Genomic DNA, 12,492 nt, shown 5'->3' on the forward strand with positions numbered 1-12,492 from the left:
TATGCAGACACACGTGTGCTTTCTCATATAGCACCTGGAGCTGACTAAGCTCCATATCCCGAGAAAGATAGAGAAGAAGCATGAAAAGTTGGAAGAAGCCACAGCCTTAGCCAATTGTAATGCAGGCACCTCCAGAGGTGGAAATTTTCCACCATGAAGTTTTCCATCCCTTCCAGTATCAGATTGCAAATTTAGTTTAGCCCACATAAAGATTCAAATTTATTTCCATGCACATATGCATTTGGGTTGAAATTGAAATAAAGGCAACTGGACAGAAAGCAAATCAGCTGGCCATGGTAGAGCCAAAATTTCTTCCTTGAGCAAGAGACTTCTTCATTAACTAGAGAGAGTCTGGTATTTAGAAAGCAGTGATCCTTGGGGTAAAAATGCTGGGCAGGGACAGAAATGAGAATCTTCCAGAAATGTTATTTTGTATTCCTCATGTTCACTAATGTATAAAGCAAATTTAAATAAGCAAACAGATGAATACATCTTAAATGAAATAAAATTTATTAGTGGATCTTAAGCCTTGTTAAGCGAACCATTTCACTAGGCCATGCTCCAGATTTTTCTGGGACCATGTGACCAACCCTGCCCTGTAGTGGTTAAACCATTGTCCATGACTGCAGCTCAGACGATAAACTGCTGGTGACTTTGGGCCGTCTTTCCAGTGGCTCACTTCTGCATAAATCCTTGGCATTTGGTTTCTCCATGTCCAGTTTCATTGCCGCCTCTGCACACCGGATTCTTGTGCCTTCATTGCTTGTAGAGTCACCTAGGCTGGGGAGGACTGGGGAGCTGGCAAGGTTCTCACTGGCAAGAACCCTTTCCAAGATCTTCCTCCATCTAGTATCATATCAAGGCCAGGCATGCCAAGCAGCTGCCAACTTTGACATTCCCCTAGTCCTCCCCAAACAAGTTTGTCCAGTTTCGGTGTGAGAAAAATTGAGCTGAGCTGTTCACTTTACGACATTTGCGTCAGTGTTGACTGACTGCAGCCACTTTCTAGCTTCTGTTTCAAGTGCTTCAGTCTGTGCCCTTCGGGGCAGCCTGACCTCTCATCCCCGTGACAATAAACAGAGCTGCTGCTCGGGGCAGACAGCTGGGCGCAGCTCCAGGGCCCCAGAGCCTGGCCTCCCCTCTCCCCAAGCATCCAGGGTGCCAAGCAAGCACCCACTACTCAAGTGGGTTTCCTTCCCTTTTCTTAGTGCAAGCAGTGGGATGCTTCCGCCTTGCAGATTAAGGCCGCTGGTATTCCCCTGGCTGGGGAGAGCTGGAGCTGAGGAGCCTTCTTCTGGCTGAACATGCAGAGAGTTTGGCCCTTATCCCCTGCTGGACTTCCAAAAGCGGAGGGCACTTCTGTGGGACTTGCAATTGCTCCATCCACACACCAACTAAGGTAACCAGAGGGTGCTCTGTTTGCAGAGCTGTCTGACCGCTGTCCTCTCTTTGGAAATATTCTCTATTTCAAGGGCTGCCCTGTCCAATTCGGCTGTGGGATGCAGAGCCCGAAACAGAGAGCGTCCCTGAGCTTGCCCAGAACCTGGGCAGCGAGCCCAGCAGCCATGCTGGTCACCAGGGCACAGTCTTTCCCACTGCATGATGTATTATATTTCTCTTTAAACCGTAGTTATGATTCCTGTACTCACACCTCTGCATACAGATGAGCCCATGCAAATGTGCCAGCTGGTGCCCTCCCTCCCCTTTCAATGGCTTCCCTTTTGGGACAACACATCAGCGGCCCCACAGCACTGACCGAGCTGACAGTTCTTTAGTCCTTCTGCATCACCGTCAGTTGCCCCTCTCCAAGGCCACTTTCCCAGCCACGGAGAGCAGCCAGCATGGCTCTTCCCGCACTGGATGTGAAAGGGCGCAGGGGTCAGCATGCTGGTTCCCAGCTCCGAGGTCAGAGCACCAATCTCCAGCCCCAAAAGTGGGACTCCAAACTCTCCTTAATCTGTTGTTCTCAGACTGTGGTCCACCCGTTAAATTGGTGCACGAAGAGTCTTCGTAGGACTTGCCTTTGCACTAGAGCTCTAGTGAGGGTCAGGCTACATCTTCAGACTAGACATGTGGGTATCAGGATGCCCAGGAAACTAGAATAATAAGTGACTGTCTGCTCTGCATTGAGATCCCCTTGCGAAAATTTAAGAACAAAAGATTCTCTTCCCCAAGTGGATGACATCGGGAGGTGCAATTATCCGGTGGTTATGTTTGACATCTAATAGCGAGGCACAGGCATCGACTCGTTCACGTGGGCTGACGTTTGTTTGTTGGCTTGGAAAGTGTGTGCATTCTTGCTCCAGAATGCTTCACTGCTCTCTGCCTTGCCTTGCTTTTTCCCCTGTAGGAACCTTTTTCGTCATCCTCTTCTCCCACTCATGTTACTTCAAAGCGCTTCTGTTTTCTCTGATTGGTTGCACTTGCAACATTTCTCTGACTTTCTGGGAGAACACCCACAGTCTACCGTGTTTGTGATACTGCTGCTGCTGCGAAGGCCAGGAGGTTTTTCATAGATAATAGCCAAAAGCTAGATGTTGTCATGAAACTGGGGAGGTGGCTAAATCAATCCTGATATCCTTAGCCTTTGGTGTGTATAGAAGGAATTAAAAATACGTCTGAAACTCTTAGTGCAAGAGCCCCAGGACTGCAGAATGGCTGAGTCTGAATAAACTAGGCAGACATCTGATCCCACCTCCTCAGCATCCTTCAGATACAAGCGCATGATATTCAGATTGTGGCATGCCACAAAACCTTGGCAGGCAGCAACAACCATGTTTGAATGGCTTGTAAAGCAAGGACTGACTTGGAAAGAAGCAGACCCTGGCCTCAGATGGCTCCAGAAATGGGGTCTGGGAATCTGCTCCAGGAGTTTACTTTAGAAAATGGCTAGAAAACAATTTCAAAGAGATTTTAGTTTTTGATGTTAGATCTCAGGTTTCAGAGAGAGAGAATTGCTGAATTCTTGGAGGCTATTTAATGTCTAGGTACCTTGTAGGCCTCCAAATCCCTCACCTTTGCTGTGCTCACTAGGGCTGATGGGAGTTGCAGGGCACCAACTTCTTGAGGGCCACCAGTTACCCACACCTTTTCTAGACCAGGATGTCAGGTGTCTTTTGCTCCACCTTCCTGCTAGGTGAAGCAGACACAACTCTTTACGCCTTCGAACAATGAAGCAGGATATCCCATTCAAACCACTAGCACTAGGAATCCGGCATTGCCTTAAATGTTTCCAGCAATTCTTGCCTTTTCCCATCAAGTCCTATGTGTTTCATACTGCCTGTGCCCCAGGGCTGCAAGCTGCACTGCCTCCCATCCTTACTCTGCTAAGGCGAAACAGGCAGGATGAGTTACGATGAACTGGCTAGGCTGGGCCTGAATCGTTATTCCCACATAATCACAATTATTACTGTAGTCTGATGCTTCAATAGCACCCGGATGCCCTGACATGGGCGAACAGCTGGAATGATGTCACCTTCAAAGTAAATACTTGCCACCACTCCCCAAAAGTTTATCATCACATCTCGTCAGTGTGGCTAATGGCTATGCCACCTGGGATAGTTCTAGCACGTACCTCCAGAGGGCCTCTGGTTGGGGAGGTCTGCCCCCCACCTTTGCTGTTGAAGCCTAAACAAATGGCCTCTCCAGATCGTGGGGTTGGATAATGTGGGGGTGAGCTTACCTGCTGAAGTCACAGGCCATCCCTAAGCCCTGCTCTCCGAACCATGCCCTTCTAAGGCCAAAGCTGCCACAGCACCCCTCCTCACTGAGATCTCCATGAAGGGAGCCTAGCTCCTGAGGAGCCATGCGCCAGACTTGCCAGCTCCAAAACCTATGCACACAAAGAGAGACAAGGACACCCTCCCAGGTTTCCAGAAAAGAAGGCAAAATTAACAGCTACAGGCTTCCCCATGCGCATATTTCCCAGCCTCTTCTAACACGAGAGAGCAATTCCACATTGTCCTTACTGCAGCCCTTCACACCGTCTTTGAAAATAGCAACCATCACCCGTTCATTAACAAGAAGCCTCCTTCAGTCTTTCTCCATCTGTTATGTATTCATACCTACTTCACAACCATTATTTATTTGCAATAAGGACCTTCTCATCATCTGAATATTTTGGGACCACTTCAACCACTGATGAATTCCAGTAAGCAATTTCTGGGGGTGGAATATTTAAACTTGCTCAACAACACTGCAAAGTTGCACAAGACTGAAGAAGGAACCAAAGCTCCTCTTGAAACTGCAGAAGATTCAGTGGTCAGAGTGGGCAACCGATTGGCTGCTCGACAGGGCGGCCGATCCACCTTGAGCTCCTGGTGAGGACTTTGCATCGCTGAGGGAACCTCGAGCAGCCATGTCAGCATGGAGAAGTGAGCAGCACTTCCAGAGGGCTTTCGCATGGGTGACCTGAGGAAATCAGTGAATTCGAGACTTGGATGTTATTGAGAGTAAGTTCATCTTGTTGGAAACACGAAACCTTAAAGCATTGTAAGGTTCCTATATGTAGCATAGCCTTTCAAGGCAAGGGAACTATATGCAAGTCAAGTTCTGGTGCCATGATCTGTTCCACTGGGCAACGCAATCAGTTGCCCATTTCTGTGTACCTGGATCACTTCTTCTTGGAAATTGTGCACCAAGCGGCACCCTGATAAATGAGGCCCCAAAACACGATTCTGAGCTCCTTAAGATCCGATGTGATGATATACACATGGGTAGCCCCTTCTCTTGGGTAGGGCACCTCTGTATGCAACAAGACAGCCTTCCCCAAGCTGGCACCCTCCAGATGTTTTAGACTGCAACTGCTGTCATTTCCAGCCAGCATGGCCAATGGTTGGGGATAGTGGGAATTGTAGTCCAACACATTGGCAGGGGAGCAGCTTGGGAAAGGCTGACATAGGTCTGCATAATGTAGTAGTAATGAAAAAGGGTGCATCTCCTGAATGCGCAGCAGAAGTTTTAATTGTTTTTAATAAGCGTGCATATGCAACCTGCACATGGCAAGTGCCATCCCCAAAGAAGCATCCCCCAATCTCTCTTGCCTCTTCAAGGAGGATCCTTATAGCAAACATTCCCATCATCTCAACATAACTAAGGCTGCAATCCTAGGAGTACGTCACATAGTAAGTCACTTACCAGCATAGCATTTTGTAGCTACCCTTGGCATTATCACTGTGTGCACAGCAGTGTGGGTTCTGCTGGCCATTGGGCAAGAGACCCTCATCAGGGAAGCCCCTCTTCTTCCTCCTCATTACTACGACCTTTCTTTGCAAGGCAGAGAAAATGAACCACACTGCTCCTCCTCACCACCACCATCACTGCCTGGCCAGAGCAAGAGGAGGGCAAACAAGCAGGATGCAAGGGGGAAGAGGAGCAGCAGGGCTGGGGAGCTCTTGTCAGGAGCCCCCCTGCTGAGAGAGGGCCCCTGGCTGATGCCTGTCCATGCTGACCCTTGACGTTGGCCCCGGTGAGAGGTCCTTCTTGATGAGAATCCAAGAAGAGACAGGACTGTACATTCTACTGCACTGAGAAAGACAAACGCGATATGCACAGGAAAACAAACACTGGCTAACGGATTTCCAAGTTTCCCACTGCATTTTGAACAGGCTTCTTCTGGGGAAAATAGTTATTTGAATTCGCATGCTGACTGAGTCCAATATCCTCCAGAATAAGGATGTACTCAGCAGGTGCCCATGCTAGCCTAACAAGTGAAGAGAGTCTTTTATGGTCCGGAAAATTGAATGGAATGCTTTCTTACGAGTGTGTAACTGGTCAGAAAAGTCCTCTCTGCAGAGTAAGTTGAAGGAGGCTAAAATCAAACAGAATATTCCTTTTCTAAATCAAGTCAAGTAGTTTCCACCAAAAAGGAAGTGTTGGGAAATCTGGAAACTGGCTGAGTATCATGTTGCCTGGTGGTGCTGTTTTCACCTTTCAAGCTCGGCAGCCTACATGCCGGAGAGTTACTGCAGCTCGGGGGTGGAGTGACAGGCTTGGCTTGAGAGACAGCCACGCACCCCACAGCCTGGTGCAGGGTAGCTGGTGCTAGGGGAGCGGCACTGGGTCACCTCGAAAGCAAGCGCACTGCAGCAGAGACAGGAGGATCATAAAGTAGAGGTTCTACATGTCCTCACTGTCCACATGGAAATTTACTGACCTCCTTGGTATACCTGTTTGAGATGAGGCCATAAAAAGCCTACAGACAAGGCTAACAAGATGGAACAGGAAATATTCCTTGTAGGATTGCACGGCTGCCTATTAATGCTTGGAGAAAAGAGCGCACTCCGGGACTCTCGTTTCCGGGTGTTTGGGGGGGTATTGGCTAAATGGAACTCGGCTTTGGTTTCACAAGCATTGCTCTTCCTGAGTGCCGAACATATAATTAGCACATGCAGGAACCCCTGCTTGGCCCAGCCAGGGAAAGCACCCGCTCTCAGCAGCAACATGTGGATGCAACCACAGGACACCAGCACTGCTTTGTGGAAGCAGACCAAAGGGGCAGCTGGATATTCCTGGGAGACTCACAAAGGGAGCACAAGCGCCTCCACCTGCCGGTAAAGACATCCTGCTAGCGCCTCCAGCGGCAGCCTCCAGAGCTGGGGTGCATTTAACAGCCACCGAGAAGCAATGAATTGCCTGTCAGCTGATGAAAATGCTCAGCCCATTTTGGATATGAAAGACCCACCTCTTTGAGGGCGCTCTTATGTACATTTGGAAAGAGGAAAATCCTCCAGCCCCCCCGCAGGCTCCAGCAGTCTAAGCAGTTTTTCTGTCTAACCATACACGGGACGGCAACTCAGGGTACTAGCTGACAGCATTTTGGGTAGCTAGATGCACACTGTGTAGAACAGGGGTCCTCAAACTTTTTCAATAGGGGGCCAGTTGAAAGGTGGCGGTTACATGCGCAGGCCGGTGGGGGGGGAGGCATCCTCGGGTGCGTGCGAGGTGGCGTTTGGCGCGCACAACGGTGGCTTGCTCACTTGGAGATGGTTTTGGACTCGCTGGGAGATCTCCGAGTGAGCAAGCCACCACCTCCAGCCCGCACAGTGAGCACACGCACGGGCTGGATGAATGGGCATGGTGGGCCAGATCCGTCCCGCAGGCCGTAGTTTGAGGACCCGTGGTGTAGAAGATACGCATTTGTTTTCATCAGTCATAAAACTGATGGCCGGCTGATTTCCTGGATGGGCCCTCAGTGCAAAGGCACTGCAGGACACAAAGAGGGAAGCAACTGAGAACAGGTGCTTGCAGGGGAGTCTTCCATTTTGCAGTCGTCCAGCACATCCCAAAATTTGATGCAGGCCAGCCAGGGAGTCACTGTCATCTTCCGTTTGTAGCTGTCCCATGTTTCCCCAACAATCCCTCCAGTTTTTTTCTCTTCACTTTCACACACAAATAATAATGAATAAGTAAATAAAATCTGTTAGGCACGGAAAGATGGGAGAACTGCATCTGTTCTTTTGATAGGTAGCATTAACAGCCCTCCATCTAGAAACATCCAAAGTGTTATACAAGCCCGCTTAGTTGTGTAACCCATTTGGTGGTAGCAAGTGCAGGAAAGCTGGTTATGTCAGGCTCAGATATGTCGCGGTATGTGTGTGTCTGTGTATGAGAACCAGCTGGGAAACTGACCCCTGACCGCCTGCCCCCATAGGGATCAGGTCCGCTTCTCCCAAAATACAATATTCCAAGGTAGAGTTTTCAGACTCTGAATCTGAACTGGAAGAAGAGGCGGGATAAGATTCCTTGGCTGGACTTCCAAGGTCTACAGGCTGCAAGATAAGCCAAGAGGTTGGTGAGAACCAAACCACCTCTAGCTCAGGGGGAGACATGTTGGAAAAGGGGGAGGTCAGAGCGGAAGGGGAATGACTTTAGCAGCCCCATGTTCTCATTTCAAGTCAAATGGGCAGACCAGCATTCCTGCCATCTGCCCCACAAGCAATGTGAACCTCCCTGAAGGTGGAGCCACCTCTGTTTGGTGGGGAAGGGCAGAGGGGAATTCCATCTGGAATCAACTCCTGGCATGGGCAAAAACTAATTCCAGAATTAGAGGCTTTTAACCCAATGGATGCCTGTTGCTAATGACCATTATGTTGCTCTCTTTGGCCAACAAAGCCAGTCCTGGCTGGCAGCTCTAACATAATAAAGGTTATAATTAGAAGCCTTTCATCATCATCTGCTGGGAAGAGAAAAGGAGAGAGGCTGGGAGAGAGAGAGAGAAACTGGCCCTCAACACCCCCGTGCTATGAGGAAACTACTATGGAGCAGGATTTCGTGAGAGACTTCCAGGGCAGGACTGATTGACTGGCAGAGTGAGCTGCTTAATTCACGACTCCAGCCAGCTAGAAGCACGTGTCTGCCATGGCTCATCCAAGCAGGGTCAGCCCCTGTGTCAGTCGCATGCCTGAGGAGTTCATGGCAGCACCCAACCTTGTTCTGAGGAGGCAGCTGCTTAGGAAAGTGCACAAGCCAGTGGCCAAGTCCTGCTCTAGGAGCTGGAAGCCGGGGATGCAGCAGAATCCTGCACACATTCCCAAGCCCCTTTCTAGCTGTCTGCCTCAGGTGGAAAGGTGCCGAAAATTCACACACTGCTTCCCCATGTTGACCAGGCCTGCTACAGGGTGGGAAAGCTCAGTTTTCTGAAAACCGCTGAAGATGCAGAGGAAGAGAACAGTTTACTTCCTTGCCTGCCATTGTATTCATTCTGATTGCTTGGCTTTTATAAAGCAATGGTGTCCTGAGCAAATTGGGAAAGGGTGGGAGGCAAGAATCTTGCTAGGGACTCCAATTAGTAGATGGGACCTACCAGTTCAGCTATGGAAACATCCTTGATCCAAGCCCGTCTTGTCCAAATTCCCTTCCATTGGAGGAGGGAGGAATACTTCTGCCTCCCCACTGATCTGGTAGCAAGGAATTATAGTTACAACTTCCATATACATACTGTACATGCATACATTTTACAGCTTAATCTTGTGCATGTGTGGAGGAGAGAGAGAGAGAGAGAGAACGTTATTGAGGCCTTCATGTTTCTCTGGATATTTGAATCTGAAGTCCAAACACAGTTTCAGCTATGTATTTTTTCTCCCCTGAAGTTAGTGGTCTCATGGAAGCCCTTTTTATGCAGCTGTACATATCACCTGAGCTGTGAAGCCCACGGCTAGGTTTCCTCTTCTCAATTATCTTGTGCTGTACAAGGCTTCTGTACCCCTTGTATGTTAGCTTAAAAGGCAACACTGCTGTTCACTGACCCTGATTCAGGACAACGCTCTGAGGATGTGCAGCTTTGCAGGTGAAGCTCACTTCCGTTGCTGCTCCACCAGGGGCTCAGCAGCAGAGTTTGCATTTGCCGCTAGGCTGCCTGCATCCCCTGCCCCTCTCCGGGAGGTAATGGGGATGGGGGCTCTGGGGCTCTGGACTTTGGCCCGAAGGTCCAAGGTGGTTGATTCCAAAGCTAATCCAGGGCTCTAAGAAAGTCACATAAAAAGGTTTAAAAGTAACTTGCCAACTGGCTGTCCCTCTCCAATATTGGTGAGACTGCAAGTACATACACTTAACCTTAGAGTACATGGTTGATGATGTACACAAGTCAAGCGCCAGAGAGCCTGGCTGCAGAAGTTCCTGAGCTGCTCAGGGTTTTGCTGGAATGCCTGCTTTCTCCCCCAGTGGAAGGAACTGACTCACAGGAACACACACACCTCCAGAGGTTTCCAAACACAGCATCAATTGGGTGCAGTTTCCTTTCATCTCACACCACCTGTTTATTATCCTAGCCTGTCAGCTGAGATCTAGAATGTTTCTGCAACTGAAGACACTCCTGCTGGGTGTAAGTTACTGCTAAGTTTTGGTTTCACTGTATTCCATGGGAAGGGAGCTTAGAAGGGAAGAAGGAGCAGATGTCAGGCATGGAATGGAGCAAGCCATGAGGTGGAATAAGGAGATTCTGGGAAAAGGACAAGCTGAGTTTTCCAAAGGACCACTTCAGCGAAGACTGCCAGGATAGCCTGGGAAAAATTTACAGACACAAGCCCATAGTAGCAAGCTAATATACAAGTGGGCATCAACATTTTCATTCATTAAATCAAAGGAGCATATTAAGCGTCTAAACAAGCATTCATGGTATGATAAATAAAGTACTTCCAAGAAAATACTTTCCATACCTAGTGAATGAAACCCAGCTTGCATGGGTTGGAAGGAAAAGCCCTTATTTTGATAGCACAATGCCTTTAAGTAAACTAGCATTGCTGTCGGTATTGGACACATTGTGCCTACCCCATCTGAGTGAAGCGATTCCTGCAGGATCTTCAGGTATAGTCCTGCCATGGGTACAGTCCAATAGCCCCCTAAGAGAGGGGTCTGTCCATTCTATACTCCTGACAAGGGCTGCCCCACAACGGAGCGGTGGGGACAGCACATACATTTGTTCTCTGGACTCCTAATCTCCCCTGGCTTCAAATCTTACGGACTGCAAAGTTATGCGCTTGTTAGGGAAATCTGCCCCTCGTGTCTGAGGATGGTACTGCAGGCTTCAACCACATGTTTAAAAAACATTTAGTTTGCTTGCTATGTTTACAGAATCTAGATTTCATAGACTTTGAGCTTTGATAGTGATGGGCAGATGGACAGACAGCTTCTTTGATTATTATAGACCCGAAGATAGTGACAACAATGCTTAAATAACTAGGACTTCAGTTCTTCACACTTACCTGGAAATTAGTCCCACTGAGTGCAATGGGTTGCTTCCAAAAGTTTATTTACATGAGGCATTTATTTTGCACTCATGGAAGTTTGTGGGTCCTTTTCATGATATCCTCTACTTCCAGGGCCTCTCCCATGTTTCCTAACTATTTTCACAGCATTTTGTTAGAGCAAGGAAAGTCCATTATTAAATTTTACATGCAGAACAAACCAGAATGAAAGTTTAATTGTGCTATCCACTCTGCCTATATTGTGCTATACCACAGTGCCACCTTGTGGTTGTATAATGGAATCTATAGAAAGGCAGAGAAAGACACACTTCAGGGGTGGGAGACATGTTAAGGACAGACCCTTCCTCCCATAAGGAAAATTGAAAAGGTGGCAGGTTAAACACCTGAAGAGAAGAAGCCTTGAGAGACGGCCACAGGGTTGCATTGTAAATTTTACAGATTGGCAACCACACATGCTACACCTGTCACAAAAGGAGGTCTTGGGATCTCGGGAACTTGCATAAGTGTGCCCCAAGGAAGCTGAGCAACTGACACATTGTACACGTGAGCAAGATATCCCGATCATGCTCGTATTTTATTTGCAAGCTCTTAGAACACGTGGGCAAATCCTTGGCAGGGTTTTGATTTGTTCCTGATCGTTTTTCTCCAGCAGAGAGAGCCATTGTATCACTAACCCTCGGGTGCCTCCAGAATGCTTGCCCTGCCTATCTCTGGGATTTTAGCAGGAGCCAGCCAGCAGCAGTGTCTTCAGTGTGTGGCCCTGTTGTTTCCCCACTGTTCCCCCATGCCAGAAAAAACAATCTGCTAAGGAATACGGGACTCAAAAGCTACGCAATGTCTCTGGGCTATCACTACTAGAGAGCCCTCTGGAAGCGCCCCTTGCTCAGCAGTTTCAGAGCACTGGGGGTTGGGGTAAAGTGGGGCTTCCACCATGAAGGGGTGCAGCAGGGGAGGGGAGGGAGCCACCCCAGAACTGCTCATTATGCCATGGAATGGTCAAAATTGCCTGCCTTTCATGGCTACTGGTCCCAGTGCTGGCACTGGAGCTGTTTGCTTGTTTCCTCTGTTGCTTTCTATCTGTTTACCAGAGCTGGGCAGAGCTGCCAAAGACGGGACGTTCTGCAGCGCTCCCATTCATAGGGTCACCATGAGGCAGAGACAGTTTGGCAGCAGGGAATAACAACGGCTCTCTGTCTACCAACCAAGGACAGCATTTCATGCCTGCAATGAAATGTTACAGGGCAAGTTGTAGCCCTCCAAGCGGTTTGACCTACAGCTCCCATCAGCCTTAGTCAGCATAGCCAATGGTAGGGATGACGGGAGTTGCAGGCCAAAACAACTGGAAGCCACTCTTGCCGTGGTCTAAGTGGAAGCTTGTGTCATAACAAATCCGTACGTGCTGCAAGGTTTGGTGGGGGTGTGCGTTGGCTGAAGAAATTGACATTAGCGTGTAAGCAACACTGAAGTGCTTTCTTACTTCAAGAAAAAACGTAGGTCATCATCACACTTATTCTATTTCATGGTGCCCACTATTGCATTGAACAGAAAATGATCGTGGGGTCAGATCACTGGTGGCAATACAAGACCGGACCGGTTCTGGTATGACTCAGAAGCTAGAAAGGTTGCTGTGTTCTGGAGTTCCAGGTTTTGGCCTTTATGCAAAACATTGTCACCTGTCATCTCTGCTTGCAGAAATTACTTTTACATTCTTTGGGGGAAAGGAAATAGGGGTAGTAGAGCATGGAGGTACAGTCACCTTTTGCCTAGCTAGGGCTCCGTCCGTCCCTTT

The sequence above is a fragment of the Varanus komodoensis genome, unplaced genomic scaffold (assembly GCF_004798865.1).
Source record: "Varanus komodoensis strain SLA01 unplaced genomic scaffold, ASM479886v1 scaffold7_1, whole genome shotgun sequence".
NCBI classification, from domain to species: domain Eukaryota; kingdom Metazoa; phylum Chordata; class Lepidosauria; order Squamata; family Varanidae; genus Varanus; species Varanus komodoensis.